The 12,500-nt window shown below is 60.1% G+C and overlaps 2 non-coding genes across 2 annotated transcripts; both read left to right on the top strand.

The window, feature by feature from the left end:
• The first annotated feature begins 8,747 nt into the window (after window positions 1–8,747).
• On the top strand, window positions 8,748–10,562 carry LOC142790488 (small subunit ribosomal RNA). The gene has a single exon (XR_012889546.1). It is a non-coding gene; the product is annotated as a small subunit ribosomal RNA (ribosomal RNA).
• A 1,719-nt stretch (window positions 10,563–12,281) lies between these two features.
• LOC142790562 (5.8S ribosomal RNA) lies at window positions 12,282–12,434 on the top strand. Its single transcript, XR_012889607.1, has one exon. It is a non-coding gene; the product is annotated as a 5.8S ribosomal RNA (ribosomal RNA).
• Window positions 12,435–12,500: the final 66 nt, after the last annotated feature.

Below are 12,500 nucleotides of genomic sequence, written 5' to 3'. Positions count from 1 at the left end.
AGTACGGAAGGAACGGCGCGGAGAGGGCTCGAGACAAAGCTCGACCCTAAACCGCGCCAAGTACGGAGGGAACAGCGCGGCTAAGGGCTCGAAACAAACCCTAAACCGCGCCAAGTACGGAGGGAACAGCGCGGCTAAGGGCTCGAAACAAACCCTAAACCGCGCCAAGTACGGAAGGAACGGCGCGGAGAGGGCTCGAGACAAAGCTCGACCCTAAACCGCGCCAAGTACGGAGGGAACAGCGCGGCTAAGGGCTCGAAACAAACCCTGAACCGCGCCAAGTACGAAAGGAACGGCGCGCAGTAGGGGTTTAAAACAAAGCTGGTCCCAAAATCGCGCCAAGTACGAAAGGAACAGCGCGGTCGAGACTCGGAAGAAAAAGCTTTCAAAGTGTCGTAGCACGATGCACACTGCTGTTCGTGTGGAACAAACGTGACTACCGTGCTGTACGGTGGAGTTCTGTGCGCAAAAGCGGCGCGTGTGTTTCTAAGCACCACAGCGTTGTGTCAAAAAAGAGGTGCCTGAGAGAAACGCATGCGACTGCCGTGCTTTGCGGCATAGCACCGTGCGCAAAAACGGTGCGCATGCAAGAGGTGTCAGAGCTAGCGAACTTGTGCCACGAGCAACAGGTCACTAAAAGCCTATAGATGACGGTGTTGGAGGAAAAGAAAAATATCGAGAAAGCACTGCGGTGTGCCGTGCGTAGGGACGGGCGCGCGTGCCACATGCCGCCGAAATATGGGTGTCGGAGAAAACAGAGTGCCGCGCGTAACGAGGGGCGCGCGTGTTACAGAGAGATATGCCCAAACGCATGAAAGTGTACGCAGGTGTCCTAAGGCAGTTTTTTTTTTTTTTCCTCATTTTGATGTCGCCCCGGCTGACGCGGTTTTCGTTTTTCCGTGCCGCTCCGGCTGACGCGGTTTTCGTTTTTCCGTGCCGCCCCGGCTGACGCAGTTTTTGCGCCGCCCCGGCTGACGCGGTTTTTGCGCCGCCCCGGCTGACGCGGTTTTCGCGCCGCCCCGGCTGACGCGGTTTTCGCGCCGCCCCGGCTGACGCGGTTTTTGCGTCGCCCCGGCTGACGCGGTTCGGACTTTGCACTTTTTGGCTCACCCCGGCTGGCGGCCCACTCACTCGATCGCCAGGTCTGTTTGCCCCGGTGGTTCCACCGCCAGGCTTAAGCGCGAACTTTTTTTGTTTGTTTTCTTTTGATTAAGCGCAAGCTTTTTTCTTTGTTTTCTTTTGATTAAGCGCGGGCTTTTTTCTTTGTTTTTTTTTTTTATTTCGCCCCGGCAGACGCGGTTTTTGCGCCGCCCCGGCTGACGCGGTTTTTGCCGCCCCGGCTGACGCAGTTCGGACTTAGCACTTTTCGGCTGTGCCTGGCTGGCGGCCCACTCACTCGATCGCCATGTCTGTTTGCCACAGTTTTCCCGGTGGTGCCGCACCCGGGCTCGCCCCGGCTGACGCAGTTTTCGCGCCGCCCCGGCTGACGCGGTTTCGTGCCGCCCCGGCAGACGCGGTTTTCGCGCCGCCCCGGCTGACGCGGTTTCGTGCCGCCCCGGCAGACGCAGTTCGGACTTAGCACTTTTCGGCTGTGCCTGGCTGGCGGCCCACTCACTCGATCGCCATGTCTGTTTGCCACAGTTTTCCCGGTGGTGCCGCACCCGGGCTCGCCCCGGCTGACGCAGTTTTCGCGCCGCCCCGGCTGACGCGGTTTCGTGCCGCCCCGGCAGACGCGGTTTTCGCGCCGCCCCGGCTGACGCGGTTTCGTGCCGCCCCGGCAGACGCAGTTCGGACTTAGCACTTTTCGGCTGTGCCTGGCTGGCGGCCCACTCACTCAATCGCCATGTCTGTTTGCCACAGTTTTCCCGGTGGTGCCGCACCCGGGCTCGCCCCGGCTGACGCAGTTTTCGCGCCGCCCCGGCTGACGCGGTTTCGTGCCGCCCCGGCAGACGCGGTTTTCGCGCCGCCCCGGCTGACGCGGTTTCGTGCCGCCCCGGCAGACGCAGTTCGGACTTAGCACTTTTCGGCTGTGCCTGGCTGGCGGCCCACTCACTCGATCGCCATGTCAGTTTGCCACAGTTTTCCCGGTGGTGCCGCACCCGGGCTCGCCCCGGCTGACGCAGTTTTCGCGCCGCCCCGGCTGACGCGGTTTCGTGCCGCCCCGGCAGACGCGGTTTTCGCGCCGCCCCGGCTGACGCGGTTTCGTGCCGCCCCGGCAGACGCAGTTCGGACTTAGCACTTTTCGGCTGTGCCTGGCTGGCGGCCCACTCACTCGATCGCCATGTCTGTTTGCCACAGTTTTCCCGGTGGTGCCGCACCCGGGCTCGCCCCGGCTGACGCAGTTTTCGCGCCGCCCCGGCTGACGCGGTTTCGTGCCGCCCCGGCAGACGCGGTTTTCGCGCCGCCCCGGCTGACGCGGTTTCGTGCCGCCCCGGCAGACGCAGTTCGGACTTAGCACTTTTCGGCTGTGCCTGGCTGGCGGCCCACTCACTCGATCGCCATGTCTGTTTGCCACAGTTTTCCCGGTGGTGCCGCACCCGGGCTCGCCCCGGCAGACGCGTTTTTTTTTTTTCTTTCGCCCCGGCTGACGCAGTTTTCGCGCCGCCCCGGCTGACGCGGTTTCGTGCCGCCCCGGCAGACGCGGTTTTTTTTGCGCCGCCCCGGCTGACGCGGTTTTTGCCGCCCCGGCTGACGCAGTTCGGACTTGGCACTTTTTGGCTGAGCCTGGCTGGTGGCCCACTCACTCGATCGCCATGTCTGTTAGCCACAGTTTTCCCGGTGGTGCCGCACCCGGGCTCGCCCCGGCTGACGCAGTTTTCGCGCCGCCCCGGCAGACGCGGTTTTCGCGCCGCCCCGGCTGACGCGGTTTTTGCCGCCCCGGCTGACGCAGTTCGGACTTGGCACTTTTTGGGCTGAGCCTGGCTGGCGGCCCACTCACTCGATCGCCATGTCTGTTTGCCACAGTCTTCCCGGTGGTGCCGCACCCGGGCTTGCCCCGGCAGACGCGTTTTTTTTTTTTTCTTTTCGCCCCGGCTGACGCAGTTTTCGCCCCGCCCCGGCTGACGCGGTTTCGTGCCGCCCCGGCAGACGCGGTTTTTTGCGCCGCCCCGGCTGACGCGGTTTTTGCCGCCCCGGCTGACGCAGTTCGGACTTTGCACTTTTTGGCTGAGCCTGGCTGGCGGCCCACTCACTCGATCGCCATGTCTGTTTGCCACAGTTTTCCCGGTGGTGCCGCACCCGGGCTCGCCCCGGCAGACGCGTTTTTTTTTTCCTTCGCCCCGGCAGACGTGGTTCCCCCCCCCCCCTCCGTCTTTCTTTTTGTTTTTTTTTTTCGCCGCGGCTGAAGTGGATTTTTCGGTGCCTCGACGCCCCGGTAGTCGCGGTTTTTCCGTTTCCGCACGGCCCCGGCTGACGCTGCTCGGTCACAGTCGCCTTTTGTGAGGATTGCAGACTTCTTGAGCGCGGGTGTTTTTTTTTTGTTGTTGTTGTTGTTTTATTACGCATTCGCTCCAGCAGACGCTGTTTAGACTTTTTGTTTCCTCTTTTATCCTGCGACGAGGTGACGAGGTTTATTCGGTGCCCCGCCGCCCCGGCTGAAGTGATTTTTCCTGTCCCGTGCCGCCCCGGCTGACGCGGTTGGGACTTCGCGTTTGTTCGGCCGCCACGGGTTTTGGCGCACTCGCTCGGTTGCTTGTTGTTGCCACTTGTTGCGAACCCAGGTTTCTTGAGCGAGCGCGGGCGTTTTTTCTTCCTTTCTTTCTTTGTTCTATGTGTTAGCGAATCGGCCTTTAATATCACACGAGGACTCACAACCAACAATTTTCAGTTTGAAGTGTAAAAAATCTGCAGGTGTTGACGTAACTGACTTGCCCCGTACCCTTGAGTACATCCATGAAGTTCTCGTAGTACTACTAAATCGCATTATTCCAAGTGGAGAAATTCCCATAAACTTGCAAACCTCTACACGAAAATCGGTGCGCGTGATAAAGTTGAAAATTATCGTCCGATATCAAATGTGCCTTCTATAACACAAATTCTAGGAAAAAAAAAAAAAACACTTGTTCGCCGTTTTCTGCGCCGTGACTGGCAGCACTCCGGCGAAGCGAAACGGGGTCGATTCGAGCACGATATCGGCGTCTTTCGACGTGCTCGCCGGCGACCGTCGCACGAGTACGTCGCACGAGCGCGTCTGCCGGGGCGCCGTTTGCGAAGCCGACGCAAAAGTGGGAACCGCCGCTCGGATGATCGCCGCTTTCGGCAGAGTGAGTGTTGGCACTCCGGGGAAGCGAAACAGCGTGAATGCGCCCACGAAATCGGCGTATTTTGAAGTGCCCGCCGGCGACCGTCGCACGAGTACGGTAAACCGCGTCAGCCGGGGCGTAGTTCGGGACGCCGACGAAAAAGTGGGAAGCGCAACTCGGATCTTCGCCGTTTTTGCAGGAGTGAGTGGCGGCCCTCCTGCGAGACCAAGAAGCATCGATTCGTGCACGAATTCGGCGCCTTTCGACGTGATCGCCGGCGACCGTCGCTCGAGTAGGGCAAACCGCGTCTGCCGGGGCGGGCTTCGGGACGCCGATGCGAAAGTGGGAAACGCTGCTCGGATGTTCGCCGTTTTTGGCCGAGTGAGTGCTGGCACTCGGGCGAAGCCAAACGGGGCCGATTACGGCACGATATCGGCGTCTTTCGACGTGCCCGGCGGCGACCGTCGCACGAGTACGGTAAACCGCGTCAGCCCGGGCGGAGTTCGGGACGCCGATGCGAAAGTGGAGAACGCCGCTCGGATCTTCGCCGTTTTTGGAGGAGTGAGTGGCGGCACTCCGGAGAAGCCAAGGAGCGCCAATTAGCGCACGATATCGGCGTCTTTCGACGCGCTCGCCGGCGACCGTCGAACGAGTAGGGCAAACCGCGTCTGCCGGGGCGGGGTTTACGACGCCGACGCAAAAGTGGGAACCGCCGCTCGGATGTTGGCCGTTTTTGGCAGAGTGAGTGCTGGCACACCGGCGACGCGAAAGAGCGCGAAAGCGCCCACGAAAGTGGCGTATTTGGACGTGCTTGACGGCGACCGCTGCAGGAGTACGAAAAACCACGTCAGCCGGGGCGAGCGACCCACGGCGGTCTGGGTGCTTATCGCTGCTATTATAGGGGCACCCCGGCAGACGCAGAAAAAAAAAATTTTTTTTTCGACCTTCTTTTTTGCTGGTCGAGCTCGGGTAACCCAGGTCGCAATGGGAGCCGCGCACGAAAGCGGCGTCGCGAGACGCGTTCGCGGTCGCTAGTCGCACGAGCTCGGCAACCGCGTCAGCCGGCGCGGAGTTCGGGATGCCGACGGCTAAGTGGGTACCGCTGCTCGGATGTTCGCCGTTTTTGGCCGAGTGAGTGCTGGCACTCCGGCGAAGCGAAACGGGGCCGATTCGGGCACGATATCGGCGTATTTCGACGTGCTCGCCGGCGACCGTCGCACGAGTACGGCAAAGCGCGTCTGCCGGGGCGAGGTTTGCGATGCCGACGAAAAAGTGGGAAGCGCCGCTCGGATCTTCGCCGTTTTTGCAGGAGTGAGTGGCGGCCCTCCTGCGAGACCAAGAAGCATCGACTCGCGCACGATATCGGTGTCTTTCGACGTGCCCGCCGGCCACCGCCGCACGAGTACGGCAAACCGCGTATGCCGGGGCGGGGTTGGCGACGCCGACGCAAAAGTGGGAACCGCCACTAGGATGTTCGCCGTTTTTGGCAGAGTGAGTGCTGGCACACCGGCGACGCGAAAGAGCGCGAAAGCGCCCACGAAAGTGGCGTATTTGGACGTGCTTGACGGCGACCGCTGCAGGAGTACGAAAAACCACGTCAGCCGGGGCGAGCGACCCACGGCGGTCTGGGTGCTTATCGCTGCTATTATAGGGGCACCCCGGCAGACGCAGAAAAAAAAAATTTTTTTTCGACCTTCTTTTTTGCTGGTCGAGCTCGGGTAACCCAGGTCGCAATGGGAGCCGCGCACGAAAGCGGCGTCGCGAGACGCGTTCGCGGTCGCTAGTCGCACGAGCTCGGCAACCGCGTCAGCCGGCGCGGAGTTCGGGATGCCGACGGCTAAGTGGGTACCGCTGCTCGGATGTTCGCCGTTTTTGGCCGAGTGAGTGCTGGCACTCCGGCGAAGCGAAACGGGGCCGATTCGGGCACGATATCGGCGTATTTCGACGTGCTCGCCGGCGACCGTCGCACGAGTACGGCAAAGCGCGTCTGCCGGGGCGAGGTTTGCGATGCCGACGAAAAAGTGGGAAGCGCCGCTCGGATCTTCGCCGTTTTTGCAGGAGTGAGTGGCGGCCCTCCTGCGAGACCAAGAAGCATCGACTCGCGCACGATATCGGTGTCTTTCGACGTGCCCGCCGGCCACCGCCGCACGAGTACGGCAAACCGCGTATGCCGGGGCGGGGTTGGCGACGCCGACGCAAAAGTGGGAACCGCCACTAGGATGTTCGCCGTTTTTGGCAGAGTGAGTGCTGGCACTCCGGCGAAGCGAAAGAGCGCGAATGCGCCCACGAAAGTGGCGTGTTTGGACGTGCTTGACGACGACCACCGCAGGAAAACGAAAAACCACGTCAGCCGGGGCGAGCGACCCATGGCGGTCTGGGTGCTTATCGCTGCTATTATAGGGGCACCCCGGCAGACGCAAAAAAAAAAAAAATTTTTTTTCGACATTCTTTCTTGCTCGTCGACCTCGGGTGACCCAGGTCGCAGTGGGAGCCGCGCACGAAAGCGGCGTCGCGAGACGGCTTCGCGGTCGCTAGTCGCACGAGCTCGGCAACCGCGTCTGCCGGGGCGGAGTTCGGGACGCCGACGGCTAAGTGGGAACCGCCGCTCGGATGTTCGCCGTTTGTGGCCGAGTGAGTGCTGGCACTCCGGCGAAGCCAAACGGGGCCGATTCCGGCACGATATCGGCGTCTTTCTACGTGCTCGCCGGCGACCGTCGCACGAGTACGGCAAAGTGCGTCTGCCGGGGCGGGGTTTGCGACGCGTACGCAATAGTGAGAACCGTCGCTCGGATGTTCGTCGTCTTTCGCCGAGCCAGTGCTGGCACTCCGGCGAAGCCGAACGGAGCCGATTCGGGCACGATATCGGCGTCTTTCCACGTGCTCGCCGGCGACCGTCGCACGAGTACGGTAAACCGCGTCAGCCGGGGCGGAGTTCGGGACGCCGATGCGAAAGTGGGAAGCGCCGCTCGGATCTTCGCCGTTTTTGGAGGAGTCAGTGGCGGCACTCCGGTGAAGCCAAGGTGCGCCAATTCGCGCACGATATCGGCGTCTTTCGACGTGCCCGCCGGCCACCGTCGCACGAGTACGGCAAACCTCGTCTGCCGGGGCGGGGTTTGCGACGCCGACGCAAAAGTGGGAACCGCCGCTCGGATGTTCGCCGTTTTTGGCAGAGTGAGTGCTGGCACTCCGGCGAAGCGAAAGAGCGTGAATGCGCCCACGAAAGTAGCGTATTTGGACGTGCTTGACGGCGACCGCCGCAGGAGTACGAAAAACCACGTCAGCCGGGGCGAGCGACCCACGGCGGTCTGGGTGCTTATCGCTGCTATTATAGGGGCACCCCGGCAGACGCAGAAAGAAAAAAAAAAAAAAAATGGGGACATGGCGTGCGTCACCGTGCGGCTTCGCAGCGTTGCCGAAGTCGCCGAGCCCTTCGACTGAGCCGAACGGCGGACAGGGAACGTTGGTCGGCCGTTCTAACCTGTCGGTGCCACGCCGAGACGTCGTTAAGGAAAACCGCGTCGTGGGCCTCTACGACGCCGTCGAGTCGTTGTACGTTTGGTGTCCAGCGTGTCGGCGGCGAGTAGCGGACACGTCGTTCACGACTTCGGTCTTTCGCAGTCGACGCGAACTTGCGGAGAGTCGTGGTGCCTCACGTTTTCGGCAGAAACCGCGGCGGAATTTTCCCGTGCGTGCGCGCACGACCTCGGTGCTGTGCCGTCAGCGTAGTGTTGCACAAACTCGTGGCCTACCCAAGGTGCGGTACGTTTGCGGCCGTATCCTCGGTGGGAATTTCGTGAGTAGGGTCGCAAATTCTACGACCTCGGCGGGTTTGAGAGCGACGTAGACTTGTGGCACGCTCAACGTGCCACACGTTTCGGGGCACACCCGCGGTGAAATTTTCTCGAGTACGCTCGTATTAGTGCCCAAGGAGGTCTGGGTACTTATCGCTGCTATTATGTGGGGGTTCTCGTGAGCGGCGTACGCGAAAGCGACCGGGTGTCTGATATGCGGCGGGCTTCGGCCTCGTCAAGCGTGTCCTCGGGTCTGCTCCAGGGGAATCCACGGCAGTCGTCTGCAGCCTCATCCGCTTGATGCGTTAGGGGCTGGTTGTCGGACGGTGCCGTTTTACCACGATATCGAGGTGTGTTCCGTGTCGTCCTCGGGCGATTCAGATGCGAAAGCGCCGAAGACGCGGGCGTGACCCGTCGTCTGGCGGCTTTGCAGTCTCGGCTCCGTTGCTAGTTCCGGCCGGTCCACCGACAGTGCAGCGGGCTTGGGCAACCCGCACGGCGCGACCGAGTCGATGCAACGAAAAAGAGCGAGCATGAACGTGCTTCTTGCCGCACGGCTCCCACTCGTCTTTCGGGAAGGTTGTGCCGTAGCGAGCTCGAACGCCGTCATCTCGGAGTGCAAAATTAGCGTGTTGGGGCGCCTGAAGGTGGCCTCCGCCGCACACAGACTGCGTCCGGCCCGCCGAAGGCGAGGACGGACGCGCAGTCGAACGATTACCTGGTTGATCCTGCCAGTAATCATATGCTTGTCTCAAAGATTAAGCCATGCATGTCTAAGTACATGCCGAAATAAGGCGAAACCGCGAATGGCTCATTAAATCAGTTATGGTTCCTTAGATCGTTTCTTCCTACTTGGATAACTGTGGCAATTCTAGAGCTAATACATGCAGTGAGCCTGGAGCCCTTTGGGTAACGGGTGCTTTTATTAGACCAAGATCGATCGGGTTTCGGCCCGTATTGTGTGGTGACTCTGGATAACTTTGTGCTGATCGCATGGCCACGAGCCGGCGACGTTTCTTTCAAGTGTCTGCCTTATCAACTTTCGATGGTAGGTTACTTGCTTACCATGGTTGTTACGGGTAACGGAGAATCAGGGTTCGATTCCGGAGAGGGAGCCTGAGAAACGGCTACCACATCCAAGGAAGGCAGCAGGCGCGCAAATTACCCACTCCCGGCACGGGGAGGTAGTGACGAAAAATAACAATACGGGACTCTTTTGAGGCCCCGTAATTGAAATGAGTACACTCTAAATCCTTTAACGAGGATCAATTGGAGGGCAAGTCTGGTGCCAGCAGCCGCGGTAATTCCAGCTCCAATAGCGTATACTAAAGCTGCTGCGGTTAAAAAGCTCGTAGTTGGATCTCAGTTCCAGACGAGTAGTGCATCTACCCGATGCGACGGCTCGGACTGAACATCATGCCGGTTCTTTCTTGGTGCACTTCATTGTGTGCCTCGAGATGGCCGGTGCTTTTACTTTGAAAAAATTAGAGTGCTCAACGCAGGCGAGTCGCCTGAATAAACTTGCATGGAATAATAGAACAAGACCTCGTTTCTGTTCTGTTGGTTTTTGGAATACGAGGTAATGATTAAGAGGGACGGACGGGGGCATTCGTATTGCGGCGCTAGAGGTGAAATTCTTGGACCGTCGCAAGACGAACTACTGCGAAAGCATTTGCCAAGAATGTTTTCATTGATCAAGAACGAAAGTCAGAGGTTCGAAGGCGATCAGATACCGCCCTAGTTCTGACCATAAACGATGCCAACCAGCGATCCGCCTGAGTTACTCAAATGACTCGGCGGGCAGCTTCCGGGAAACCAAAGTATTTGGGTTCCGGGGGAAGTATGGTTGCAAAGCTGAAACTTAAAGGAATTGACGGAAGGGCACCACCAGGAGTGGAGCCTGCGGCTTAATTTGACTCAACACGGGAAAACTTACCCGGCCCGGACACTGGGAGGATTGACAGATTGAGAGCTCTTTCTTGATTCGGTGGATGGTGGTGCATGGCCGTTCTTAGTTGGTGGAGCGATTTGTCTGGTTAATTCCGATAACGAACGAGACTCTAGCCTATTAAATAGGTGCGGGGTTCCCAGCACCTTACAACCTTCTTAGAGGGACAAGCGGCTCCTAGCCGCACGAAACAGAGCAATAACAGGTCTGTGATGCCCTTAGATGTCCGGGGCCGCACGCGCGCTACACTGAAGGAAGCAGCGTGTCTTTATCCCTGTCTGAAAAGACTGGGTAACCCGTGGAACTTCTTTCGTGATTGGGATAGGGGCTTGCAATTGTTCCCCTTGAACGAGGAATTCCCAGTAAGCGCGAGTCATAAGCTCGCGTTGATTACGTCCCTGCCCTTTGTACACACCGCCCGTCGCTACTACCGATTGAATGATTTAGTGAGGTCTTCGGACCGATGTCCGGCGCGGCCTTTCGGTTGCGCCGGTCTGTTGGAAAGATGACCAAACTTGATCATTTAGAGGAAGTAAAAGTCGTAACAAGGTTTCCGTAGGTGAACCTGCGGAAGGATCATTAACGGATTGTGAAGGGTGAGCGCCTCAGCTGCGTCTGCGCCCGACACTTTCTGCCGCTGACCCCGTTTGGACGCGGGGTCGGCTTTTCCCCACGGGGCTGCCTGAATGTGGAGCGGCACCCCGTGACAAATTGTTGCGCCCAGCGGACGCCAACACCGCGACCTTGGACGGTCGGCCAGGTGGCGGACGCGGGTACAAACGGCGCAACGCACTCATAGGTCGGCTTTCGACCCGCCACTGCACCGTGGCTCGAAGCGCTCGAAATGCGCGACCCGACCGCTGCGGGACCGCCTAGTACTGTAAACAGGAGCGGCGGAGCGCGAACGGCGAGTCGTGGTTACGTCGGTAGAAGGCGAGGCTGCGCGTTCCCGAAACGCCAGCCGAGTGCCCTCCCGACCGTTCGAGCGTGCAAGAACGAGACCCGACAATCGCGCGGCGACTGCCAAGTACGAGAGGAACGGCACAAGCGTCGGCGGTCGGTCAAGGAACTGGCGATGTGACGGGTCCGCTGTGCACCAGTGCATACCGTCCCGCCGTCCGCGGCAAGCGCCTCCGCGTCCTCGGGTGACGGAGGCTGCCGGTCGGTTCTTGCAGGCGAGGGATCTCGCTGGCACCGGTTCGCGTTGACGCGCGGCCGGTCATGGCACGGCGATGCGACGGCCGAGGTGCGCAGTACTCGATGGAGGAACCGCACGCTCCGATGACCGTCCCGCCCTCCGCGGCGTATGCGTACCGACCGTAATGGTTGCAGCAGCGCCGGCCGGCTTTTGAATTCGCCACACGAAACACGGTGCGAGATCGCGGTTAGGGGAGCGTCGACGTTGCCAGGCGTTTTGCTTGCTGCCGAGGGAAAGGCGGCACGGCCACGTCGCGCTCGTCGCGATTAGCGGGTCTGCGCGCTTTGGGAAGGTGCCGCAACGACTTGCCGAAAGAGGAAGCACGGAAGAACGAGGGACTTGGACGTCCCGACAATTGAACGCACTTGCGGCCAGGCCCTTGCTGGCTTCGTTCTTCCGCCTCGAGTAGGCTCGTACGCGGCTCCGGCGCCGAAAGTGGTCCTTGGCACCGACTTCGGTGGACGTGGGAAGTGCCGCGCAAGTACGGCGCGCCTGGCTCCACCTGTTGGCTAAAGTAGGCAGCCGGATCGGAATTTTGGTGTGCGGTGGCAAACCGTGGATGCGAAAAAAGCTTGTGCGATTTCGTGGAACAAAAAGCGGGGGTCCCCCTTTTTATGCGGAGGAGACCGACCCGCCTGCCGTGGTGAACCGCGACGCCACGGTAAAAACGGGAGAGGCTTGTCGATGGGACCGTGCATCCCGCGCTCCACGGAGGCCGGGAGGCGGCCGCCCGAGGAAATGTGTAGCCGTCGAGGCCCGCATCTGCGTGCACTCTTATCCAAATGGGTGTACCGCAGGCATTTTCTGGTTAGGCGGGCCAATGAGAGCGAGCACACAACGATACCTACGGGTCCGGCTTGGAGAACCGGCTTCGACGCCTCCCGAGTATTTATAGAGGGGTGGACCACGAAAGCACTCGCAAGTAGCGAAAGCGAAACGCCGTCCGAAACACACCGTTTGCTCGATTTGCGGCAGCCGAAAAAGGCGCGGCAGAGTTTTGGAGTCCAAGCGTGCGCTGAAAAGCGCCCTTCTTGGCCACTGTTTGGCCGAGTGCCAGAAACGTTTGGTTTTGACTGTACGGAATTGAACAAACACTTTTTCACGACTCTAAGCGGTGGATCACTCGGTTCTCGGGTCGATGAAGAACGCAGCCAGCTGCGAGACTTGGTGTGAATTGCAGGACACACTGAGCACTGATTCTTTGAACGCACATTGCGGCCTTGGGTCTTCCCTTGGCTTCGTCTGTCTGAGGGTCGGATCACATATCAAGAGAGCCTTCGGCGCACAAGGGAACGTGAGCCGTCGACTCGTTTTGACCGCGT

Source organism: Rhipicephalus microplus, unplaced genomic scaffold, assembly GCF_043290135.1.
Source record: "Rhipicephalus microplus isolate Deutch F79 unplaced genomic scaffold, USDA_Rmic scaffold_115, whole genome shotgun sequence".
NCBI lineage: Eukaryota > Metazoa > Arthropoda > Arachnida > Ixodida > Ixodidae > Rhipicephalus > Rhipicephalus microplus.
Note: the sequence above shows the minus strand (reverse complement) of the source record. Positions and strands in the feature narration are given on the sequence as shown.